This window comes from Tachypleus tridentatus, chromosome 8 (genome assembly GCF_004210375.1).
Source record: "Tachypleus tridentatus isolate NWPU-2018 chromosome 8, ASM421037v1, whole genome shotgun sequence".
Classification (NCBI taxonomy): domain Eukaryota; kingdom Metazoa; phylum Arthropoda; class Merostomata; order Xiphosura; family Limulidae; genus Tachypleus; species Tachypleus tridentatus.
In genome coordinates this window covers 85,159,401-85,187,181 of record NC_134832.1, presented here as the reverse complement: position 1 = coordinate 85,187,181, position 27,781 = coordinate 85,159,401, and the positions used below count along the sequence as shown (strand labels likewise).

At 32.6% G+C, this 27,781-nt stretch overlaps 1 long non-coding RNA gene across 1 annotated transcript; it reads right to left on the bottom strand.

The window, feature by feature from the left end:
- Positions 1-625: 625 nt before the first annotated feature.
- On the bottom strand, positions 626-26,427 carry LOC143224210 (uncharacterized). Its single transcript, XR_013013273.1, has 3 exons — positions 26,142-26,427; positions 24,846-24,934; positions 626-790 (listed from the first exon to the last, which is right to left on the bottom strand). It is a non-coding gene; the product is annotated as an uncharacterized LOC143224210 (long non-coding RNA).
- Positions 26,428-27,781: the final 1,354 nt, after the last annotated feature.

Below are 27,781 nucleotides of genomic sequence, written 5' to 3'. Positions count from 1 at the left end.
CAAATGAACGTTCTTAATAAATATCGAATACAGGCAACGTGAACTTTAGGTAGGAGAGCATTGAACGTTGATATCTACTTTCCATGGTTTACATACATATGCATGGTCCTGGAGTGTTGAAAGCTGCAGTAACATGCCTCCTCGGTGAAGAATTTTGGTTTTTCTGGATTCAACTGAAACGTTAGGATTGAACTGATCGATGAAGACAACATGGCAGCGATGACTTCTCAGTCTAAACACTTCAGATACTAGTCGAGGAATGAAACGAGGTCTATTGATATCAATTCGTCTCTGCATTTATACGCTTCTAACGGTAAACTAACAGGTCACGTGATTAGTCTTATTCTTGATAGGTACAAAACTACAGAATGGAATACACAGGAATACCTCGTACAGGGCGGTTAATGCGTGAGAAACACTACCGCATTGATTGAATCAGCATTGAACGGGAAGTAGTTTCAACAGGAAAAATAACGATACGTGGGTATCATAAGGGATTTCTTCATAGTGGAAATAATTAAGCCTGATTAGTTAGAAAAACAGAAATAGCTATGAGGTAAAATAAAAGCGATATTAATTTATAAACTTTATTTTGAAAAAATAAAAAGTTTAAAAATTTACTGATTAAAGAAAATCTATCTCTTCTTGGTTGCACCATTTTTTTTCTTCATTTCTTCGTGGAATTCTCGGTAACATCGAATGACATTTTATAACCGCACTCTAGGTCTTGATCATGATTCATAATTAAGTCTGTAGCAGTTTCCACTGCCCGAAACATTTTTTCAAGTTCCTGCAAGAGAAATTATTCTCCCTGCTCTTCAATAGCACCTTCGTTACACTCTGGACTTTCTTCGTCTTCTTGACATGCCCGATCTTGGTCTGAATTAAGGAGCGTATCATTATCAAGAGCTCGAGAATGTGCGTAAATGCACTCTCGAACATTAGCCACGACCAAAGGATGGAATTCAATTTTGAAGACGTCTTCGGATACATCGCTAATTTCAGACTCAGAGCGGCAGGAATGGCTTGCGCCATCAGGTGAAACGTGCTTCCACGTCGATCTCGTGTTACTCTTGCTAACTTGGAGACATGCTTCGTTGATGTTTTCGATAGCACTTCAGATGTTGTAATTTTTTCCAGAATTCAGTCAAAGATAGTGCAGCTTCTCTAGTTGTAGCCTTTCTTGCTTGAGAAAAAGTTCGCTTAAAATAATAAGCTTTAAACGTCGCAATGACACCTTGATCCGTTGGTTGCAGTGGACATGTTCTATTGAATGGAAAAAAGTGAATTTTGAGATTTTCGTAAAAGTCACAATGTCCCGTTAGATGGCTTGGTGCATTACCTAATAAAAACAAAGCTTTAAAGTCCAATTTGTTTGTTTTCTTTGCAGTAATGTTCAGCTGTTGGACAAAATTAGCTTTTTCACCAATTTTTGTTTGTTTGGAAATTTCGCACAAAGCTACTCGAGGGCTATCTGTGCTAGCCGTCCCTAATTTAGCAGTGTAAGACTAGAGGGAAGGCAGCTAGTCATCACCACCCACCGCCAACTCTTGGGCTACTCTTTACCAACGAATAGTGGGATTGACCGTCACATTATACACCCCCAAGGCTGGGAGGGCGAGCATGTTTAGCGCGACGCGGGCGCGAAACCGCGACCCTCGGATTACGAGTCGCACGCCTTACGCGCTAGGCCATGCCGGGCCTTTTTCACCAATCATCAAACAAAGTTTCCGTAATTCATACTTTTTTATTTGATTGCCAAACAAGTGGAAGGATCTTCTTTGCACAGCCGCTAAGTGTCCGGGGAACGTCTGCACGATACACAAGCACGAGTTTTAATTTAAACTCGCCAGATGCATTTCCGATTAATAAAAGTTTCAAACAATCTTTTGACGTTTTGTAAATTGACTAAAAATTTTTTTTAATTTTCTGACAGAAAAGTTCTAGAAAGAAATTATTACCAACATAAACCAGTTTCATCAACATGAAAAAATTTCTTATCTTTACACCGAACTTTTTCAATAATTTTTATGAATTAAATAGGAAGTTTTTCAGCAGCATATTCATCTTCGCTTGATCTTTTGCTTGCAATTCGAATATTATGAACCACGGAGCGTTTTTTAAAACGAAATAACCAACCATGACTTGACGAAAATGTTTTATAAATTACTCCTTATCCGTTGTTTTCTTCCGTTACGTTTTCTTTAAGGGCGTTGGAGACTTAAAGCTTTCGTTTGAATTTCCATTTGACCTGAAGATGATCTTGGAAGGTCGAAACGTTGTACTTTCATTTTCCATAAAAGTGTTAATTTTTATGAGGTTCCAAAATACATTTTTATTTCAATTGAGTCTCTCGTCATCAATAAATGTTTGAAATGTATTTAGAATGTTTTGGAGATTATGCAAATAATATCTGAGAGTTTGAGGATGAAGAGTAGTTCTCTTAATCCTAACATGAAATCTCTTTACATTCAGACCAGTAACGAAACAAACTCTATTTTCGCAAACATATTTCTAGTAAAAATATTTTATTAAACAATCTGCAATCTTTACTAAAAGTATACCAAATTATGTGAAAATACATATGCTATATAAAAGGCTACAGCACAAACTCTTAATGCGTGGAAATGTGTAGACAAACTCGTGTATGTTGTACCAAGCCCATAGTGAAAGGGTTAACTAAGTTCGTGACCCCACATTGAACTTTATAGTTTCCATTCAATAACTTATATGTTTTGTTTATCAAAAACTTTCAGTAGACATCTGGAGCCATTTTGGAAAAAATATTAAATTTTTAATGATTGTTTTTCGGTTGTTTTTCGCACAAAGCTACTCGAGGGCTATCTGTGCTAGCCGTCCCTAATTTTGCACTGTAAGACTAGAGGGAAGGCAGCTGGTCATCACCACCCACCGCCAACTCTTGGGCTACTCTTTTACCAACGAATAGTGGGATTGACCGTCACTTTATAACGCCCCCACGGTTGGGAGGGCGAGCATGTTTAGCGCGACGCGGGCGCGAACCCGCGAAGTACGAGTCGCATGCCTTACGCGCTAGGCCATGCCGGGCCCAATTTTTAATGAAGTATTTTCAATAACTATTTTATCTGTTATTTTCTCTTCTATAACTTTATATGAGATTGTTCCATTTGACTGACCTTGTGACCACCAAATAAAAAAAATCAAAATATACTTAAATTACATTTTTCTTTCCAGAATAACTTCAGACTGCAACACGAAACATTTATTTATTCTAAATAGCTTGAAATGTACAAAAGTACACATCTGTTTATACTTGCAGTATTGTTGCCCTTTTGAATCATATTTAACTGATATTCTCACCATAAAATTTGTAATTTACTTGGTAAATGTGGAGATCAAATTATCCTGCTGAATCACATAAGGCCACTTGTGTGTTGCTTACAAGCATACCTCATAAAATCTTGTTATTCCTTATTTTATGTAATCTAACCTAAAAAGCTTACAATTTTCAGGCCTTAGACATTTTTGTGATAATAAGTAAAAAATAAATAAAAAACAATAACTTGCTTGCTTACTTAAGACTTTCTTTTCTGCCATCAATTGTCAATGAAATGTAAGCCCATACACATACATCTCTAGTAAAAATATTTCATTAAACAATCTGTAACCTTTACTAAAAGTATACCAGATTTTGCGAAAATACATATGCTATATCAAAGGTTACAGCACAAACACTTAATGTGTGGAAATGTGTAGACGAATTCGTGTATATTATACCACGCCCATAGTGAAAAGGTTAAATAAGTTCGGGACCCCAAATTGACCTTTTTAGTTTACATTCAATAACTTGTACGTTTTGTTCATCTCTACTAAATATCAAAAACTTTTAGTAGTCATCAGAAGCCATTTTTGAAAAATATATTGAATTTTTAACAAAGTGTTTTAAATAAATACTTCTCCATAAACACATGGAGTCAGTGTTGACTGCTCGGGTGCAAAATAATTTTATGTTAAAATTAAAAATTACTTCAATTTATCTGAAAAAATTCTGAAATTTCATTATCATGAACTCTTAAAACCTCCTAATAAAATATCAAATGTTTTTATGAGTAAAATATTATATTTTATGTCATTTTCTCTATTCTAACTTTATATGAGGTTGTCCCATTTGACTGACTTTGTAGCCACCAAATAAAAAAATTAAAATATACTTAAATTACATTTTTCTTTCCAGAATAACTTCAGACTGCAACATGAAACATTTATTTATTCTAAGTAGCTTGAAATGTACAAAAGTACACATCTGTTTATACTTGCAGTATTGTTGCCCTTTGAATCATATTTAACTCATATTCTCACCATAAAATTTGTAATTTACTTGGTAAATGTGGAATCAAATTATCCTGCTGAATCACATAAGGCCACTTGTGTGTTGCTTACAAGCATACCTCATAAAATCTTGTTATTCCTTATTTTATGTAATCTAACCTAAAAAGCTTACAATTTTTAGGCCTTAGACATTTTTGTGATAATAAGTAAAAAATAAATAAAAAACAATAACTTGCTTGCTTACTTAAGACTTTCTTTTCTGCCATCAATTGTCAATGAAATGTAAGCCCATACACATACATCTCTAGTAAAAATATTTCATTAAACAATCTGTAACCTTTACTAAAAGTATACCAGATTTTGCGAAAATACATATGCTATATCAAAGGTTACAGCACAAACACTTAATGTGTGGAAATGTGTAGACGAATTCGTGTATATTATACCACGCCCATAGTGAAAAGGTTAAATAAGTTCGGGACCCCAAATTGACCTTTTTAGTTTACATTCAATAACTTGTACGTTTTGTTCATCTCTACTAAATATCAAAAACTTTTAGTAGTCATCAGAAGCCATTTTTGAAAAATATATTGAATTTTTAACAAAGTGTTTTAAATAAATACTTCTCCATAAACACATGGAGTCGAAGTGTTGACTGCTCGGAGTGCAAAATAATTTTTATGTTAAAATTAAAAATTACTTCAATTTATCTGAAAAATTCTGAAATTTCATTATCATGAACTCTTAAAACCTCCTAATAAAATATCAAATGTTTTTATGAGTAAAATATTATATTTTATGTCATTTTCTCTATTCTAACTTTATATGAGGTTGTCCCATTTGACTGACTTTGTAGCCACCAAATAAAAAAATTAAAATATACTTAAATTACATTTTTCTTTCCAGAATAACTTCAGACTGCAACATGAAACATTTATTTATTCTAAGTAGCTTGAAATGTACAAAAGTACACATCTGTTTATACTTGCAGTATTGTTGCCCTTTTGAATCATATTTAACTCATATTCTCACCATAAAATTTGTAATTTACTTGGTAAATGTGGAGATCAAATTATCCTGCTGAATCACATAAGGCCACTTGTGTGTTGCTTACAAGCATACCTCATAAAATCTTGTTATTCCTTATTTTATGTAATCTAACCTAAAAAGCTTACAATTTTTAGGCCTTAGACATTTTTGTGATAATAAGTAAAAAATAAATAAAAAACAATAACTTGCTTGCTTACTTAAGACTTTCTTTTCTGCCATCAATTGTCAATGAAATGTAAGCCCACCTTCTAACGCTAATTGTTGTGCTGCATTAAATATTTTATTGACCTAAATAAAATACAAGATAATAATACACAAAAAACCAAACAATGGCAAATAACTATCCATTTTACTACTTTATAAGAGTAGTAATAAATGTTGCTAATAAATTAAGCTCAGCTTATTGATGTGTTTGCATGGGAATAAAGTTTGAATTTCAAGTGAAAATAGACAATTCTCTTACAGAAAACAATTTATGTAATTTGATAGATTAAAACCTTACTTTCTATTGAATATAAAAATACAGTATTAAACACAGAAATAATTTATGGCAATTCTGGAAAACAGGATTTGATAAGTCAGTGTGAATGTGGGGTATGATTTCCTATTTTGTAGCACTTTAAGTAAGTAAAATTGAAAACTATGAAAATTATTCTTTGCCTGAACACTGATAATATTATAAAGAATTTATTTTAAATTTAATATTTCTTGGAGGTTTGGTAAATACATTAGAAAAGAGGGATGTCAAGAAGAAAAGTCACAATTCTTGTACTGGGGGAAGTTCATGATTTCTTTTAATGTTGCTTTATAAAATTAAGGACTGAAACCTCATGTGTTATTAAAATTTGGATTATTAACTACGTTTGTCTGATGAACTTATCCATATACCATAACAAGGAAGTAGTTAAATTAAATTCAAAATGTGACTCACTAAAACACTATGACATTCACAAAAATAAATTAAACAAGGGTGGAAATATACACAACAGAAAAGTTAAAGGTCTCTTTCCTAGCAATTAGTCAGGAACTTAATAATAAATTATAATACAAGCAAGTCTTGATATCTGACTTTGGATCTGACTGTGCAATAAACACATCTGATAGCCACACATACATAACGTCTTGAAACAGAGATCTCAAGTGATGAAAATTACAGAGAAAGAAAATAATTGCTGAATAGAAACACAATCACAATCATCCATCTTATGCTGTGTTTAAAATATATTTCTCTGTAACTGACTAATTTTTCATCTACCTCTAAAATATAATGAATAATTTTACATGGTTTTGAGGTTAGTCTTCCAAAAATCTTTGATAATCTAAAACAAGACATTTCTTTCTCTTCAAAACTCACACAAGCACAAAAATGACATAATTTGTAAAATATAAAATGCCAAAGGAAAAGAAGCTGTATGTGTCCAAAACCCTTTTGTCTCTCAACTACAGAATTAGCATACAATTTAAAAAAGTTTGGTTATTCTAAAGCCGTGTAAAATAAATCTCCAGAAAAATTTGTGGATGGTCTAAGGAATATTAAATGCAGAAATGTGTCTTGTATTAATTTATATGTGTTTTTTGTTTAGAATTAAGCACAAAGCTACACAATGGACTATCTGTGCTCTGCCACCACAGGTATTCAAACTTGGTAGTTAGCAGTGTGATTCTGCAAACATACCGCTGTTCCATTGGGGGACATGTTTGTGAATTTGTTCACTTATCCACATACCTTTCCCACACTTTTGAGGATGGCAAAACAAAATGTTTTGAGTGAGATTCAGGTTGACGCAAATGGGGTCATTATCCATATGGTATAGCCACCCCCACCCCTCTCACTAAGAGAACGTAAAATTCACCAGAAGGTTAAATAGAGTATAATAGTGGTCTAGGATCAGGTGTTTCAGGGATCTTTTACCTGATTCTGGCATTGGATTTTGTGTTCCTAGCCCCCTCATTGATTTATATGACTCTCACAAGTTAAAGGTGCAAAATGTGGGGCACGTACTGAAGGATCATGGGTGGATGTCCTAACAATATTTCATCATGGGTTTAATCCCTTCTTCAAGTAAGATATAAATTTCTTGTACATTGGAGTCTCTACAAATCATGAGAGTGCTTTAGAGCACAACAGTACAGACCAGATATTCTATGCTTGTTCTAAAACTAAGCTCAACTAACTTTATGGATTTGTTGAATTTTCTTGAATTATTCTTGTGGATGATTTGTTAAAAAGTGATTTTTCAACAGGACAACTGTTTTTAAACACTAAGTGCAACTTTTTCCAATTCACTCTGAGGTTCATCTTCTACAATATACACAATTTGATGAAAGATAAAACTTGATTGTCAAAAAATGAAAATCTAATTTTCAATAAAAATGAGATAAACCTGGTATTTATTTCAGATTTATTCAGGAGATATAAACGACACATTAACAGTTCATTAGTTGAAAAAGTTTTATTCCATTCTTTTTGCATAAAAACAATTCCAGTATTGTTGCACAGGCTTTAATAATAAAACACTGACTGCAAGTTAAAAAACAATGCAGCAGGTAGGCCAATCATAAATATGAATACAGGATATCTGTTGTTTTCACTCCAAAATATATAGAAAAAAATAAGACTTGTATGTAAGAACAACAGTTTACTGTAACAAAATTTTTGCTAACAGTATTCTTGGTTATAATTAATTTATGTATATTTTGTTTCTATATAAATTAACACTTCTTTTATTTATTTGTGGTACTTGAATATGATATATTTAACAATACTTTCAATACTTATGGATTTGAGTTACATTTGACCCACTTGGATATCACTGGGGAACACTCATTTTGTTGCATTTAAAAAAAGACCTTTCTATAGTCAATTTGAGTGTGTTGATTTCAAATCTGAAGTCGGTTTTTGTCTGCAAGCTGCAGATTTTAAATCAAATAAAAAAATCAAAATATACTAAAATTACATTTTTCTTTCCAGAATAACTTCAGACTGCAACACGAAACATTTATTTATTCTAAATAGCTTGAAATGTACAAAAGTACACATCTGTTTATACTTGCAGTATTGTTGCCCTTTTGAATCATATTTAACTCATATTCTCACCATAAAATTTGTAATTTACTTGGTAAATGTGGAGATCAAATTATCCTGCTGAATCACATAAGGCCACTTGTGTGTTGCTTACAAGCATACCTCATAAAATCTTGTTATTCCTTATTTTATGTAATCTAACCTAAAAAGCTTACAATTTTCAGGCCTTAGACATTTTTGTGATAATAAGTAAAAAATAAATAAAAAACAATAACTTGCTTGCTTACTTAAGACTTTCTTTTCTGCCATCAATTGTCAATGAAATGTAAGCCCACCTTCTAACACTAATGGTTGTGCTGCATTAAATATTTTATTGACCTAAATAAAATACAAGATAATAATACACAAAAAACCAAACAATGGCAAATAACTATCCATTTTACTACTTTATAAGAGTAGTAATAAATGTTGCTAATAAATTAAGCTCAGCTTATTGATGTGTTTGCATGGGAATAAAGTTTGAATTTCAAGTGAAAATAGACAATTCTCTTACAGAAAACAATTTATGTAATTTGATAGATTAAAACCTTACTTCCTATTGAATATAAAAATACAGTATTAAACACAGAAATAATTTATGGCAATTCTGGAAAACAGGATTTGATAAGTCAGTGTGAATGTGGGGTATGATTTCCTATTTTGTAGCACTTTAAGTAAGTAAAATTGAAAACTATGAAAATTATTCTTTGCCTGAACACTGATAATATTATAAAGAATTTATTTTAAATTTAATATTTCTTGGAGGTTTGGTAAATACATTAGAAAAGAGGGATGTCAAGAAGAAAAGTCACAATTCTTGTACTGGGGGAAGTTCATGATTTCTTTTAATGTTGCTTTATAAAATTAAGGACTGAAACCTCATGTGTTATTAAAATTTGGATTATTAACTACGTTTGTCTGATGAACTTATCCATATACCATAACAAGGAAGTAGTTAAATTAAATTCAAAATGTGACTCACTAAAACACTATGACATTCACAAAAATAAATTAAACAAGGGTGGAAATATACACAACAGAAAAGTTAAAGGTCTCTTTCCTAGCAATTAGTCAGGAACTTAATAATAAATTATAATACAAGCAAGTCTTGATATCTGACTTTGGATCTGACTGTGCAATAAACACATCTGATAGCCACACATACATAACGTCTTGAAACAGAGATCTCAAGTGATGAAAATTACAGAGAAAGAAAATAATTGCTGAATAGAAACACAATCACAATCATCCATCTTATGCTGTGTTTAAAATATATTTCTCTGTAACTGACTAATTTTTCATCTACCTCTAAAATATAATGAATAATTTTACATGGTTTTGAGGTTAGTCTTCCAAAAATCTTTGATAATCTAAAACAAGACATTTCTTTCTCTTCAAAACTCACACAAGCACAAAAATGACATAATTTGTAAAATATAAAATGCCAAAGGAAAAGAAGCTGTATGTGTCCAAAACCCTTTTGTCTCTCAACTACAGAATTAGCATACAATTTAAAAAAGTTTGGTTATTCTAAAGCCGTGTAAAATAAATCTCCAGAAAAATTTGTGGATGGTCTAAGGAATATTAAATGCAGAAATGTGTCTTGTATTAATTTATATGTGTTTTTTGTTTAGAATTAAGCACAAAGCTACACAATGGACTATCTGTGCTCTGCCACCACAGGTATTCAAACTTGGTAGTTAGCAGTGTGATTCTGCAAACATACCGCTGTTCCATTGGGGGACATGTTTGTGAATTTGTTCACTTATCCACATACCTTTCCCACACTTTTGAGGATGGCAAAACAAAATGTTTTGAGTGAGATTCAGGTTGACGCAAATGGGGTCATTATCCATATGGTATAGCCACCCCCACCCCTCTCACTAAGAGAACGTAAAATTCACCAGAAGGTTAAATAGAGTATAATAGTGGTCTAGGATCAGGTGTTTCAGGGATCTTTTACCTGATTCTGGCATTGGATTTTGTGTTCCTAGCCCCCCTCATTGATTTATATGACTCTCACAAGTTAAAGGTGCAAAATGTGGGGCACGTACTGAAGGATCATGGGTGGATGTCCTAACAATATTTCATCATGGGTTTAATCCCTTCTTCAAGTAAGATATAAATTTCTTGTACATTGGAGTCTCTACAAATCATGAGAGTGCTTTAGAGCACAACAGTACAGACCAGATATTCTATGCTTGTTCTAAAACTAAGCTCAACTAACTTTATGGATTTGTTGAATTTTCTTGAATTATTCTTGTGGATGATTTGTTAAAAAGTGATTTTTCAACAGGACAACTGTTTTTAAACACTAAGTGCAACTTTTTCCAATTCACTCTGAGGTTCATCTTCTACAATATACACAATTTGATGAAAGATAAAACTTGATTGTCAAAAAATGAAAATCTAATTTTCAATAAAAATGAGATAAACCTGGTATTTATTTCAGATTTATTCAGGAGATATAAACGACACATTAACAGTTCATTAGTTGAAAAAGTTTTATTCCATTCTTTTTGCATAAAAACAATTCCAGTATTGTTGCACAGGCTTTAATAATAAAACACTGACTGCAAGTTAAAAAACAATGCAGCAGGTAGGCCAATCATAAATATGAATACAGGATATCTGTTGTTTTCACTCCAAAATATATAGAAAAAAATAAGACTTGTATGTAAGAACAACAGTTTACTGTAACAAAATTTTTGCTAACAGTATTCTTGGTTATAATTAATTTATGTATATTTTGTTTCTATATAAATTAACACTTCTTTTATTTATTTGTGGTACTTGAATATGATATATTTAACAATACTTTCAATACTTATGGATTTGAGTTACATTTGACCCACTTGGATATCACTGGGGAACACTCATTTTGTTGCATTTAAAAAAAGACCTTTCTATAGTCAATTTGAGTGTGTTGATTTCAAATCTGAAGTCGGTTTTTGTCTGCAAGCTGCAGATTTTAAATCAAATAAAAAAATCAAAATATACTAAAATTACATTTTTCTTTCCAGAATAACTTCAGACTGCAACATGAAACATTTATTTATTCTAAGTAGCTTGAAATGTACAAAAGTACACATCTGTTTATACTTGCAGTATTGTTGCCCTTTTGAATCATATTTAACTCATATTCTCACCATAAAATTTGTAATTTACTTGGTAAATGTGGAGATCAAATTATCCTGCTGAATCACATAAGGCCACTTGTGTGTTGCTTACAAGCATACCTCATAAAATCTTGTTATTCCTTATTTTATGTAATCTAACCTAAAAAGCTTACAATTTTCAGGCCTTAGACATTTTTGTGATAATAAGCAAAAAATAAATAAAAAACAATAACTTGCTTGCTTACTTAAGACTTTCTTTTCTGCCATCAATTGTCAATGAAATGTAAGCCCACCTTCTAACACTAATGGTTGTGCTGCATTAAATATTTTATTGACCTAAATAAAATACAAGATAATAATACACAAAAAACCAAACAATGGCAAATAACTATCCATTTTACTACTTTATAAGAGTAGTAATAAATGTTGCTAATAAATTAAGCTCAGCTTATTGATGTGTTTGCATGGGAATAAAGTTTGAATTTCAAGTGAAAATTGACAATTCTCTTACAGAAAACAATTTATGTAATTTGATAGATTAAAACCTTACTTCCTATTGAATATAAAAATACAGTATTAAACACAGAAATAATTTATGGCAATTCTGAAAAACAGGATTTGATAAGTCAGTGTGAATGTGGGGTATGATTTCCTGTTTTGTAGGGCTTTAACTAAGTAAAATTGAAAACTATAAACATTATTATTTGCCTGAACAGAGAAAGAAAATTATTACTGAATTGAAACACAATCACAATCATACATCTTATGCTGTGTTTAAAATATATTTCTCTGTAACTGACTAATTTTTCATCTACCTCTAAAATATAATGAATAATTTTACATGGTTTTGAGGTTAGTCTTCCAAAAATCTTTGATAATCTAAAACAAGACATTTCTTTCTCTTCAAAACTCACACAAGCACAAAAATGACATAATTTGTAAAATATAAAATGCCAAAGGAAAAGAAGCTGTATGTGTCCAAAACCCTTTTGTCTCTCAACTACAGAATTAGCATACAATTTAAAAAAGTTTGGTTATTCTAAAGCCGTGTAAAATAAATCTCCAGAAAAATTTGTGGATGGTCTAAGGAATATTAAATGCAGAAATGTGTCTTGTATTAATTTATATGTGTTTTTTGTTTAGAATTAAGCACAAAGCTACACAATGGACTATCTGTGCTCTGCCACCACAGGTATTCAAACTTGGTAGTTAGCAGTGTGATTCTGCAAACATACCGCTGTTCCATTGGGGGACATGTTTGTGAATTTGTTCACTTGTCCACATACCTTTCCCACACTTTTGAGGATGGCAAAACAAAATGTTTTGAGTGAGATTCAGGTTGACGCAAATGGGGTCATTATCCATATGGTATAGCCACCCCCACCCCTCTCACTAAGAGAACGTAAAATTCACCAGAAGGTTAAATAGAGTATAATAGTGGTCTAGGATCAGGTGTTTCAGGGATCTTTTACCTGATTCTGGCATTGGATTTTGTGTTCCTAGCCCCCTCATTGATTTATATGACTCTCACAAGTTAAAGGTGCAAAATGTGGGGCACGTACTGAAGGATCATGGGTGGATGTCCTAACAATATTTCATCATGGGTTTAATCCCTTCTTCAAGTAAGATATAAATTTCTTGTACATTGGAGTCTCTACAAATCATGAGAGTGCTTTAGAGCACAACAGTACAGACCAGATATTCTATGCTTGTTCTAAAACTAAGCTCAACTAACTTTATGGATTTGTTGAATTTTCTTGAATTATTCTTGTGGATGATTTGTTAAAAAGTGATTTTTCAACAGGACAACTGTTTTTAAACACTAAGTGCAACTTTTTCCAATTCACTCTGAGGTTCATCTTCTACAATATACACAATTTGATGAAAGATAAAACTTGATTGTCAAAAAATGAAAATCTAATTTTCAATAAAAATGAGATAAACCTGGTATTTATTTCAGATTTATTCAGGAGATATAAACGACACATTAACAGTTCATTAGTTGAAAAAGTTTTATTCCATTCTTTTTGCATAAAAACAATTCCAGTATTGTTGCACAGGCTTTAATAATAAAACACTGACTGCAAGTTAAAAAACAATGCAGCAGGTAGGCCAATCATAAATATGAATACAGGATATCTGTTGTTTTCACTCCAAAATATATAGAAAAAAATAAGACTTGTATGTAAGAACAACAGTTTACTGTAACAAAATTTTTGCTAACAGTATTCTTGGTTATAATTAATTTATGTATATTTTGTTTCTATATAAATTAACACTTCTTTTATTTATTTGTGGTACTTGAATATGATATATTTAACAATACTTTCAATACTTATGGATTTGAGTTACATTTGACCCACTTGGATATCACTGGGGAACACTCATTTTGTTGCATTTAAAAAAAGACCTTTCTATAGTCAATTTGAGTGTGTTGATTTCAAATCTGAAGTCGGTTTTTGTCTGCAAGCTGCAGATTTTAAATCAAATAAAAAAATCAAAATATACTAAAATTACATTTTTCTTTCCAGAATAACTTCAGACTGCAACACGAAACATTTATTTATTCTAAATAGCTTGAAATGTACAAAAGTACACATCTGTTTATACTTGCAGTATTGTTGCCCTTTTGAATCATATTTAACTCATATTCTCACCATAAAATTTGTAATTTACTTGGTAAATGTGGAGATCAAATTATCCTGCTGAATCACATAAGGCCACTTGTGTGTTGCTTACAAGCATACCTCATAAAATCTTGTTATTCCTTATTTTATGTAATCTAACCTAAAAAGCTTACAATTTTCAGGCCTTAGACATTTTTGTGATAATAAGTAAAAAATAAATAAAAAACAATAACTTGCTTGCTTACTTAAGGCTTTCTTTTCTGCCATCAATTGTCAATGAAATGTAAGCCCACCTTCTAACACTAATGGTTGTGCTGCATTAAATATTTTATTGACCTAAATAAAATACAAGATAATAATACACAAAAAACCAAACAATGGCAAATAACTATCCATTTTACTACTTTATAAGAGTAGTAATAAATGTTGCTAATAAATTAAGCTCAGCTTATTGATGTGTTTGCATGGGAATAAAGTTTGAATTTCAAGTGAAAATAGACAATTCTCTTACAGAAAACAATTTATGTAATTTGATAGATTAAAACCTTACTTCCTATTGAATATAAAAATACAGTATTAAACACAGAAATAATTTATGGCAATTCTGAAAAACAGGATTTGATAAGTCAGTGTGAATGTGGGGTATGATTTCCTGTTTTGTAGGGCTTTAACTAAGTAAAATTGAAAACTATAAACATTATTATTTGCCTGAACAGAGAAAGAAAATTATTACTGAATTGAAACACAATCACAATCATACATCTTATGCTGTGTTTAAAATATATTTCTCTGTAACTGACTAATTTTCTACCTCGCTCTAAAATATAATGAGTAATTTTACATGGTTTTGAGGTTAGTCTTCCAAAACTCATTGATAATCTAAAACAAGACATTTCTTTCTCTTCAAAACTCATACAAATGCAAAAATGACAGCATTTGTAAAATATAAAATGCCAAAGAAAAAGAAACTGTAGGTGCTCAAAACCCCTTTAATTGTCTCTCAGCTACAAATTAGCACACAATTTCAAACAATTAGGTCATTCTAAGAATAGCCCAAGAGTTGGCGGTAGGTGGTGATGACTAGCTGCCTTCCCTCTAGTCTTACACTGCTAAATTAGGGACGGCTAATTCAAAAACAAAACAAAAAAACAAACAAATCTTTTCTAATAAAACATTGATTGGTTGGTTGATTTAGTGTTTAATGGTACAAGGCAGCTTGGCTATGTGCGCGCCAAACAACCCTTAAAAAGGTAAAAGTAAAGAAAATGTAGTAAAATTCATAAAAGGAAATTAAGATCAAACAAAACAGAGCTTAAAAACATAAACAGCATAAAACCAATGTTGACATCTAGTCTACAAGATTAAGAGAGAAACTACAGAAACGGAAATCGTAAAGGACTTTCTGTAGCATAATGGTAATTATCATAACCCGCCAGGAAGACTAAAAGGTAAGTACAAGAACCACAGTCAGTCACCTAAAGTTAGCCTTTTCAGTCCTAGTTCGGAGTTCAAAAAGTAAAGTAATAAAAGACGTGTAGCAAAGTGTTAATGATTATTCACAATAAACCATGGCAAAGACCACCCAGTCACCTGATTTCAAATTATCTGCACAAATAAGAAATGAAAGATGGTTCGAATGATTGTTTGTTTGTCGGAATTTCGCACAAAGCTACTCGAGGGCTATTTGTGCTAGCCGTCCCTAATTTTGCAATGTAAGACTAGAGGGAAGGCAGCTAGTCATCACCACCCACCGCCAACTCTTGGGCTACTCTTTTACCAACGAATAGTGGGATTGACTGTTACATTATAACGCCCCTACGGCTGGAAGGGCGAGCATGTTTAGCGCGACGAGGGCGCGAACCCGCGACCTTCGGGATTACGAATCACACGCCTTACGCGCTAGGCCATGCCAGGCCCTGGTTCGAACGATGTTCAGCAAATAACAGACAGTATTTCCAATCGGGAGTGACTGCTTTTCTCAGATGACTTAAAGATAGGTCACATTTGGTGACTGTAAGAAGCCATGATAGGTTGGGCTAACCAGAGGATACAGCAATGTCATACAAAAACAGACCAAATTCATCGAACTGCGCCGGATACAAAGGCCAAAAGGAGCAATGGCAGATCCTTTGTTCTGAAGAAGTATGGCCCACCGAGGACACAATCCCAGAATCTAAGAATCCCAGGTGGGATGCTTTGATAAGGAACGAACTTTTGAAGTAAAGACAGTTGCAAACGGCAGAGGTGCAAAGAAGGTTCATGAGACTTTATGTATAAGCTCTGAAATGGGGAGGTGCAAAAAACCCCGGTGCAGAGCCAAAGTACTTGATGATGAATGGGATCCAGCATCTTTAAGGCCGAGGATCTGCCAGAGCCATAGACCAGTGATACATATTCGAGTTTCGATCGAATAAGAGCATGATACATCTTTAGCATTAAACATTGATCCGCTCCCTAAGTGGCGGTAGAGAGAACACGTAGAATGTTCAGTGCTGTTGTACATTTGACCCGTAGCTGCTTAACGTGTGGTATAAAGGTTAGCTTGGGTCAAAAATAAGCCCCAAGAACTTGGTCTCAGGGACCTCAGGCAGCTCAACTTCACTGATACAGAGTTCAAGATGAGAATGAATACCCTGTTGGCAGCAAAAGTGCATGCAAACGGTTTTAGAGAGAGAAAGAAATTAAAGCCATATCCTCTAGTCCACTTCAGTAAACGACTGAGGGCAGTCTGTAGCTGCCGCTAAACATACTTCACGTTTAACGACTGACATGAGATGAGAAAGTCGTCGACACAGAGCCCGTTTGCAACAGTGAGAGGGCGTTGTTCAGTGATGGCATTAATTTTTATACTGAAAAGTGTGACACTCAAAACACGGCCCTGGGGGACTTTAAATTCCTGTAGAAAAGAATGGGAAAGTGTCGAATACACACGAACTTGTAATCTCCTGTTCATTAAAAAAATTAATAAAAATGTGCAAATGGCCACATAACCCATATATATGGAGGTCCGGCAAAATGCCATACCTCCATCTTGTGTCATAAGCCTTCTCAATGTCAAAGAATATTGATACAAGATGTCGATTGAGAAAGGCTTCTCTGATTGACGTTTAAAGTCGAATCAGGTGGTCCATGGTGAAGTGCTGTCGTCAGAAACCACACTGGGTGGGCGAGAGGAGGTTGTTTGATGCGAGAAACCAAACAAAACGAGCATTAACCATCCTCTCCAAGGTCTCACAGAGATAGCTCGTGAAAGCAACTGGACAGTAGTCTTGTCCCATATGACTTTGGAACTGGTGGTAGAAAATATACCAGTTGTGAACTTAATCAAAAATTCCTCCTGGTTTTGACGTCTTACCCACCGAGCATGTGCACGGTTCCGCTGGAAAGTGATGCTGTTTGGGATATCTACAGAAAGTATCCCAGGCCCGTTTTTAAGCTTTCTGTGCCATGTGGCAGGCAGGTTTCCACTACGGACGAGGATGTAGTGGAAAACTTGTCGAGGTTTTAGGAATGCATCGAGCAGCTGCTTGTATAATACAGTCAGTTACTGCTGCCACACAGTCGTTTACTGATGGCTGATAGACGATGGCAGGATCAAGTTCTGCGAGAGCAGTGACAGTGGGCCAGTATGCCTAATCCAGCTTCCACTGAGGTATGCGGGTTGAGTGGCATCGACAACCGTCAATCTCTCTCAAAATTATAGAAAAATGATCACTGACTCGAGGATTTTTGCCAACCCTCCATGAAAAATGGAAGAATAATGAAGGGGAGCAAACTGAGAGATCAGTAGCAGTAAAGGACTGACTAGGTGCGTGAAAATAAGTAAAAAACCATATTAAAAAGAGAAAGATTGTAATGAAAGAGCATATGCTCTACAGAGAGAACCCTCCTATCTATCACAGCATTTCCCCAGAGGGGATGATGTCCATTAAAGTACCCCAGGATTAAAAAAGGAGATCACAAATGTCCAATGAGAGCATTAAGGTTTGTATCATATGTCTCTCCAGGTGACAGGTAGAGAGAACAAACAGCGATGGTATGACCCAAGGAAACACGGATGACTACCGCTTGAAAGGGAGTGGAGAAACCAGCGAGAATTTCTGGCTCGGAAATGTTCTTCAAATCCCTCTCAAGAATAAGCTCTCGTGATAAATTAAAAGTAGCATGAGGTGTAACCTCAATAGGTATATCCCCAATTGCCTTTAAATTCAAGTCGATTTCACTGTGTTGAGATGTGGATGTTTCCACTAATATGTCACCAGATCGAAGCTTCCTTTCTAACTTTAGAGAGTCAGCGAGTCCCTCCAGTCCCTTTTGAATAAAAAAGCGGGACATTTGCCCGAAAGTTTGCTCTGAAAGTGAATGTAGGATAAAAAATGACGTACAACAGGTAGTACAGATGTTGAAGATTGCTCTTCAGAAACGTCAAGACGTGGTCGTTTACCTATTGACTGCTTTTTTTACTATTTTAATTTAATTTTTTTTTTTTGGAGGGTCCATAAGAAAATAGTAAATTTTGGTGCCCACTGACCCCACCCACCGTGGATCCCTACGAGGGGACGCACTACAATGTCAAGCAAGGATACTGCACCAACGTCAGGGTTTCGTGAGCACTATACCCAAACACCAGCATCAGACACAATGTACACAACTCCTGTTGGGAACTTCCAACACTGGTACTTGGTTGACCCTAGCCCAAGTGAACCAGCCGATCGATCCAAGGAAGGACAACCAAAGGCTGCCCAACTTCAGGAATTCAAGTCCAAAGTGGTGTGTTTGGGTTGGACACCTCAACCACCAGGATTATTTCCTCCCCTTCATGGGTTGCCATGCACGGCAAATACGTGAGTGGATATTTAGATCCCAGAGGAGGTAAACTGAAAGAACAGAACCTTCCATGGGAGGTCCCATTACAGGAAGTACAGGAATCCACACTGAAGGGAATAAAACATTGACTGCAAGTTAAAAAAAACAACAAAGGAGCAGGAAGGCCAATCATAAATATGAATACAGGATACCTGTTGTTTTCACTCCAAAATATATATATATAAAACAGACTTGTATGTAAAAAAAGAACAACAATTTACTTAACAATATTTTTGCTAACGATATTCTTGGTTCTAATTAATTTATGTATATTTTGTTTCTATACAAATTAAAACTTCTTTTATTTATTTGTGACACTTGAATATGATACATTTAACAATAATGTTCAATACTTATGGATTTGAGTTACATTTGACCCAATTGGATATTTTACTATTGCTACTGTACACTCTCAAAACATAAAAAGGCTTGTATAAGGTCTTCTCATGCACAAAAATTGCCATAATTTGTGACCAAATACAACTGAATCCAGCATGCATGTAACTCATTAATTCGACTGACCCAATATTGAGAAAGGAATACTAAATAAAATTCAAAATCTATCATATGTAAGTACAAGAATCAGAGCAAGCTTTTAGTAAAACATAAAAGTGTTATGCAAAAAAACCAGATGAATTACAAAGATATATCTGCATATTGATGATATCTGTTTTACTTAGATTAACATATTAAAGCACATGGCAATGCTCATGTGAAAAATAAGGTTTCTTTTTTGTCATTGTATAATTTCCACATTGTATTTGCACAGCCTTTCAAATGCATACTGTAATTTGTAAATACCACCATATATATTGCATCTGTTACTTACTTTTATTTACCATGAAATGTTTCTAAATCAGTTATAAAGGATAAAATAAAAACATATTTAATAACTGACATCAAATACATAATACAATGTTGAATGGTACTCTCTAAAATGTAAAAAAAAATGTGCTTTGTGAAAACATTTACATGAATGAAAACAATATCTAAAAATACTATAATAAACTTCTAAAATTGTGACTTGTGTCTATGTCTTTTAAACTTTACACATATTATGATGTTCGTAAGTACAGAAGTTACATTAAATCTCATTATCACAGAACCATAAATTATTTCTCATGTAAATAACTGATAACCTGCATTATCCAATGATATCTAAACTTTGCTTTTAGTCATTTTTAAAGCTGTTCTCTGTTAGAAGCCCTTGCCCTTTTATGGTCTTCCAGCATATGATGAGAAATGAAATGTGTAATAATGAGTCTTCAAATAATAAAAAACAAACCATAAAAGAAACAAGAGTTTGTTAATTGTATTCTTAACGGATGCCACTTTCTTAACAAATAAGAACCAATATTTTGAGATGAACAGAAAATTCCTAACATAATGATTAGTGGGGAGTTATATGTTATCTTATCTACAAAGTTTTGGATCACTACAGCAAGTACTTTGAAGTGAAGGTGACAAAAAAAGTTCATTGCTCATTCAACACAAGACCACCTTGCTTATTTATTCAGTAGTTTTTCTTACAGAGTGTGAGTCAAAGTCCAGACATGATAGAAATCTTTTTTTAACAAAGTAGAACAAATTTGAAGTACATAAAATCTTTAAATAAATAGCTCACTATTCAAAATTGTGACTGCAAAGTAGTACTGTGGTTTGAGTTAACAATAAAGAACAGATATAACCCTCAAAGATCTTATCCAGTCAATACAATTTACTGATAGAACTTGTGGATCAAAACAAGATTCAATTATGTTGTCCATATGTATAGAAGTTACATTTAATCACATTATCCCAGAACCATACATTATTCCTCATGTAACTAGTTGATAATCTTTATCGAGTAATAACTAAACTTTGTTTTTAGTCATTTCCAAAGCTCTTCTCTATTAGTAACTCTTACCCTTTTATGGTCTTGTAGCACATGATGAGAAATGAAATGTGTAATAATGAGTCTTCAAATAAAGAAAACAAACCATAAAAGTAACAATAGTTTGTTAATTGTATTCTTAATGAATGATAGTTTCTTAAAAAATAAGAACCTATACTTTGAGATGAACAGAAAATTCCTAACTTAATGATTCATGGGGAGTTTTATTGAGAAAGTTGCTTTATTCTTGGAGCTATTATAACCCCCAGAAATTTACTCAATGAAGAATATACAACTTAACACTGTAACAACAGTAAAGAGAGAAAAACAGAATTACAAATTTTGATTGTTTAATATATTCTAATTACATATACCAAAAGTGGAGATTTACAAAAAATTCTTCAGTAAAATAGTTCACTATTCAAAACTGTGGCTGAAAAGTAATACTGTGGTTTGACATAACAATACAGTACAGATATAATCCTGAAACATCTTATCTAGTCATATTTCATGTAAATGTGATTTTACTGATAGAGCTTGTGGATGAAAACAAGATTCAACATTAAAATACCACAGAAAAGAAGCTGCATAAATCTTGATATCTTGTATGGAAACAGAAAAATGTCAGGATGTTTAAGACAAATATAATAAGTTAAAGGTGGTGAGGTCTGAAGGTAAAGTCATCTGATACTCATCTGAATAACAAGAAGTAAAAGCAAGCTCTTGGAAATGCTGAACAAAATCTTCCAAACACACAACAAGTTGAAAAAAGTAAGTTACAAAAGCAAGAGGCCATAAGTCCTGGCTCTAAGGTAGAAAATGTAGAACAGAGCCAACCACTTCATGCAAAATAACAGTAATACTGCATGTAATAAAATAACACAAACAGCAAACTAATCTTGCATTATATTATTTAAAACCCCAATGCCAGATCAACTGCATTAACTTCATTTATCCCCCCCCCCTTCTAAGAACAAACATTAAAAATGTTAATACTACTTTGGTAAAGACAAAGTTAACACTTTCTCTACGATTTAATATGAAATATTAGGGCATATCCTAACACAAACAAGAAATTAATTTTCTAGTATATGATTTGCAACACCAATATAAGATGAACTGACTGATATGATGAGGAAACAGTCGAATTAAAACAAAATTTGAAAAATAATTTCACATTGTAAAAATATTTTGTGAAAATATTTAGCGTAGATCTTATTTATATACACACATATATTTTTCTTCTTTTAACTGTGAACGAGGTCTTAAGACAGACTTTACAGCAAGTTTTAGCACTCAATTTTTGTTAATTTTATAGGGTTATGAGTAGATATTTGATATTTTAATGAGCTTCTTCCATAATAATTTTGAAATGCTAATATCCAATTCAAAACATCAACAACTATTAAAACTTCTGTAATGGGAGTTAATATAACATAATTTATTTAATAACAATCATCTATATGCATATAACAAAAGAAAAGAATCCTTACTTTTGTAAGTAACAAACTTTTAAATCTTAAAATAAATATGAACCAAGCTATCATTCAATTTACTACTTGTCATTAAATTATAACAATCTCATGGAATTTTGTCTTTCACTTGTAATGCTGCTAAAGGACAAATACTAAAGAAATAAAGCTAAAAATATTTATCCTTAACTAAATACATCATACCATTGGCAATTTTAGTTGTATTATATTCAACCATAGCAAACATGTATTTCTATAAAACTTGAGAATACGTTTTATCAGAATGATTAAAAGTCTTAAAAGATTTTAAGTCTTAAAATAAATATGAACCAAGCTATCATTCAATTTACTACATGTCATTAAATTATAACAATTTCATGGATATTTGTCTTTCACTTCTAATGCTGCCAAAGGACAAATACTAAAGTAACAAAGCTAAAAAATATTTATCTTTAACTAAATACATCATACAAATGGCATTTTTTGTTGTGTTTTATTCAACCATAGCAAACATGTATTTGTATAAAACTTGAGAATATGTTTTATCAGAATGATTAGATTTTAATTTTAAAATTTACCTTATGGTTTATATTTAATTAAAAGGTCTATGTTTGCATAAAAATATTGGTAGTTTAGCATTAAAACACAGTTGTCAGTGCTTATAAAACCAAGGCTAGCGCACTCTCTATTACTGTAGAAAACAAGGTTCTTTTGAGTATCAAACATTTTGTTTTTTTATACTAAAATAAATATAACTTCAAAAACTTCAATGCAAAAACAAGTAATAATGGAAATGTTCAATATTTGCTTAAATGTTGTTGTTTCTTTATGTTAGGCTACAGAAATAGGCACTACAAATATTGCAGAATAGTTTTTACAAATAACATTACAACTAAGTGTAAGCTTGTTATATATATACCTATGTATATTATAAATTTGTTTGTTTGTTTTGAAATTTTGCACAAAGCTACTCAAGTGCTATCTGTACTAGCTGTCCCTAATTTAGCAGTGTAAGACTAGAGTGAAGGCAGCTAGTGATCATCACCCACCGCCAACTCTTTGGCTACTCTTTTACCAACGAATAGTGGGATTGACTGTCACATTATAATGCGGATGTGAACCCACTACCCTCAGATTACGAGTCACATGCACGCCTTAATGCGCTTGGCCATGCCGTGCCATATCAAAAAAACTGATTTGAACTCTGTTATCAACAAGTATAATATATTGATATCAAATTAAGTAAATGTGGCCTTTTTAACTTTCAAGAATGAAATTAATGCAACATCATAATTAGATAACTATCATAAGTGTATTTGTATATATCATTTTGCATATTTAAATTTGTAGTAGTTTCGGTTAAATATGTTTTACTTGGGGGGTAATTTGCATCAATGGTCATCACAATTATTGAGTAACAACAAACAATCTTTGATATTTTGACAAAAGACTATTAAAGACTTGCATTTAATGTCAGATCATAGATCTATTATAGTTTTCTATTTATCACATCATGATATATAAGCCACAGTAAGACAAATACACTGCAACACACAAATTCTGTACTACATCTCTAATTAAATGACATAAAACAAATATTTTTCAAACAACATACACAACCATTTTAACAAAAGTACATTTGTGATAAATAATAAGTCATTTACTTGAATTTAACACAGTTCAACCATCCCAGCCAAAAAAAAAAAACATTAAAAATGTTACATTTACAACAATAAAGATAAAACTAACAATTCCTTTCACAGGTTTTCTCTGCACTTTCTGCAAATTCACCTTCCCATAATGCCAGTCTGTGCACAAAGACATGTTCATTCCATCCCACTTCTATCTCACTGACATATTTTTCAATTTGCTTACACAATTTTTTTTATATTTGTGAAGGTTTGCTCATCTATTTTCTACACTGCTAGAAAAACCAAAATATTTCCACAATACAGAGCATCAAATGCCTTCAAATTTGAGGTACAGGAATTTCATTTTAATGTAAGCATTTTCCAATTTGTTTAAATACACTGAAATTGTATTGGTGACAAATAAGTGACCAGTCACACATAATTTCCTCATTCAGTTCTGCCCTCTTCATACAAATGTTTTCACTTCCCACCATCCTTAAGACTGTCACCTAAGCTCATGTTTATACATGACATTGCTGCATACTAATAAGTACATGAAAATCCTCCACTATATAAAGTGTGACTCATTAATAGCACAGCTCACTCCCTCTGTATTCAACCATCATTATAAGAGCAAGAAATGATGCATGCATTGAAGAAAGGGTGATGAAAATGTTGAATGTTAAAGGAATCCAGTGCTGAAATAATGAAAGGATCATCAAAATTTACTTCATCAAAAGGAACCAATAGCATGGGACATTGTATGTGGAACAGTATGCAGACATACATATTCAATATTCTTTTGAAGTAGTTAAAAAGGTTTGGATATGCTTACATATAAATCTTCATTTAAGACAGGACCATTTCTAAAATGCCTGCAGGAAAGCATACATGTGACCTTTAACTGTCTCTGGTCAGCAGGATCTGTAAAAGAAAAAGATGATTGTCTTTTTAAATTCTTGAAAAATGCAGCTTCAGTGAAAGCATCATCCACACATTGTTTCTTTACAGACAAAGGAAAACCATGAAGAAGAATGAAAACTCGTAACATAGTCAGTGTAATCCATTAAGACAACACAGTAGCAAAAAAGTTTAATAAAAATGAAATGATGTTCACTGTATAATTAGTTGTGAACAAAAATGAGAACAGTTATATTTAATCAATCCCTAGTAAACTCTAACTTTTGAAAGTGTCTACCAATTTTCAACTTAGAATTAAAATTTAGAAGAATTACTCAAAATTCCTAATGAATTTTTTTCTGTAAATTTATGGACATCATTTAGAAACATCTCCTTCAAAAAACTAATTTTTCCAAATTTATTTCCAATACCAGTGCTTCAAAATCATATACTTTTTCTCTTATACTCCTAGCATTACAACAGTAACAATAAAGTCTATCCTTTTCTACTACTTCTGTACTAACTTACCATGCTAAATTTTTCATTTCCTCTTATTCTTTTTGTGTTAAGTTTTTTCTGGCCCTCACTACTGTTTAGTTTAGTGTAAAACCTCCTTTATAGCTGAGTTAATAGTCTTAGAAAACAAGCCAGCTGCTACAGTATTTAAATGTAAACCACCCATTCCAAAAGCTCCCTTCTTCCTATGAACTTGATCGATACAAGTCCAGTCAGTTTGCTCATCCTTACCGTTTACTCATTAAAACCTAAACCTAACATTTAACCCTAGTGACCTACTTATAACTTCATTTACACAGTTAATTCTTGGTTATATTCTCCACCTGTTCTCCCACATAGCATAATCTAATTATTTTGTCCTCATTTACCCAACAGATTATTCTAACCATATATCTTGTCGATAAATCACCTACAACTTCCATATCTTTCTCTGATCCTTTTGTTTTCATTTTCTCCAACAGTTCATATGCAGAATCCAAATTCTGAAATTTGTTTGTCAACATAATAGGTTCATAACAAGTAAATTCGTTATTTTTTACTCTAATACTAATAGCACTCTTTCTATCTTCCTGAAAAGCATTGTTATCTGATATATCCCTTTCATATTAATAAATTATTCATCCTCTAACTAGTGCTTCCATTTCCCATAATCTACAATTCTTTTCGTTGCCTCTAACTTCTCCAATTATATAAATTCTACATAAAAATCGTATACCTTCGTCACTAATTTTCTTTAGTACGTAGAGACCTGGCATACCTTGGTGCTTAAGGTACTTGGCTCGTACTCTTGAGGGACTAAAATGGGATTTACCAAACTTTATAACGTCCTTATGAATGAAAGACTAAAAGAGCGAGCATGTTATGTGACGGTTGGATTCGAACTCCCAATTCTTTGTTAATATTTATCAAATTTTTTTCTTTTAATGTCTTGTGGGAAAACACTCATTAAAAAAAAGAATAACATATATGTATTGTTACCGGCATATTTTCTACGACTGTGATTGGACATCTACTAAGTAGAATTCAACAATGACGTGCAAGTAATGACGTCAATACTGATTATACTATAGAGTAGTATCTAAGCAACGTTAAACGTAGGAAAAAGAATTTCAGAAATTTCATCAAGTACAACGAAGCCTAACAAATATTTATATTTCATCTTATACACAGAGAAGTAAGATATTATTATGGAATTAACATTAAGAAATATTATTTTTACTTAATTATATTTGCAGTCAAAACCCAACCCAAATGTATGAAAAATTTATTTTATCTCTAACAAATGTGAAAAAACATGTACTATTATATCAAGAAACGAAATAATACAGCAGTTTCTTTACACCACTTGTTTCCAACCGAAAAACCCTCAGTCACTGCTTCTGTTAATTACGATTGGAGAGGCTAAAGCGGTACGATTGTATCTGTAGGAAATAAAATCATAATGTAAAACTAATACAGATGTCCTTTTAATTTGGGTTGTACGAGTTCTTGATAGGAGCCATTTCTAATGTAATACTGTATAGTAGAAAGAAAATTTGTGAAAATGAAACCAGCAAGAAATCGTTGTACTGATTCATGATGAGTAAAAAACCCACTTGAGAAAAATGTATTCTAAAGTCGGCTGGTATTGGTATTAACACATTATTTGAAATGAAGGACAGTTTGACCGTAACTATAAAGCAGATATAAGTTTGTTTTTGTTTTTGAATTTCGCGCAAAGCTACTCGAGGGCTACCTGCGCTAGCCGTTCCTAATTTAGCAGTGTAATACTAGAGAGAAAGGCAGCTAGTCATCACCACCCACCGCCAACTCTTGGGCTACTCTTTTAGCAACGAATAGTGGGATTGACCGCCACATTATAACGCCCTCATGGCTGGGAGAGCGAGCATGTTTGGTGCGACCGAGATTCGAACCCGCGACCCTCGGATTACGAGTCGAACGCCTTAACACACTTGGCAATGCCGGGCCAAGTTACTCTATTGGAATGTTTTTCATAATTCTTAGACATAGTTTCTAGTCTTTTGTATTAATTTGGGTGAAAATATTCAAATTAATCAAAGATGTTGACCGTGGATATAAAGCAGACATGAGACTGATAAATGTTATTTAGTAGTGGTGTGATTTAAACATTCCAACTCAATACATTTAACTAATTGATCATTTAGATTTGTAAACATTACTTGTGATTTAAAAGTAAATTTATACTTCAACAGAAAAAAATGGAGAATTTTACCTATCGTCATAAAAACTTCCTGTGCAAACACAAATAAAACACCTTAAATATTTTCATGAAGATGGTTATGTTGATACTTTTTACAATTTTATTTAATTTTTTATTTAGTATATTTGGCACCA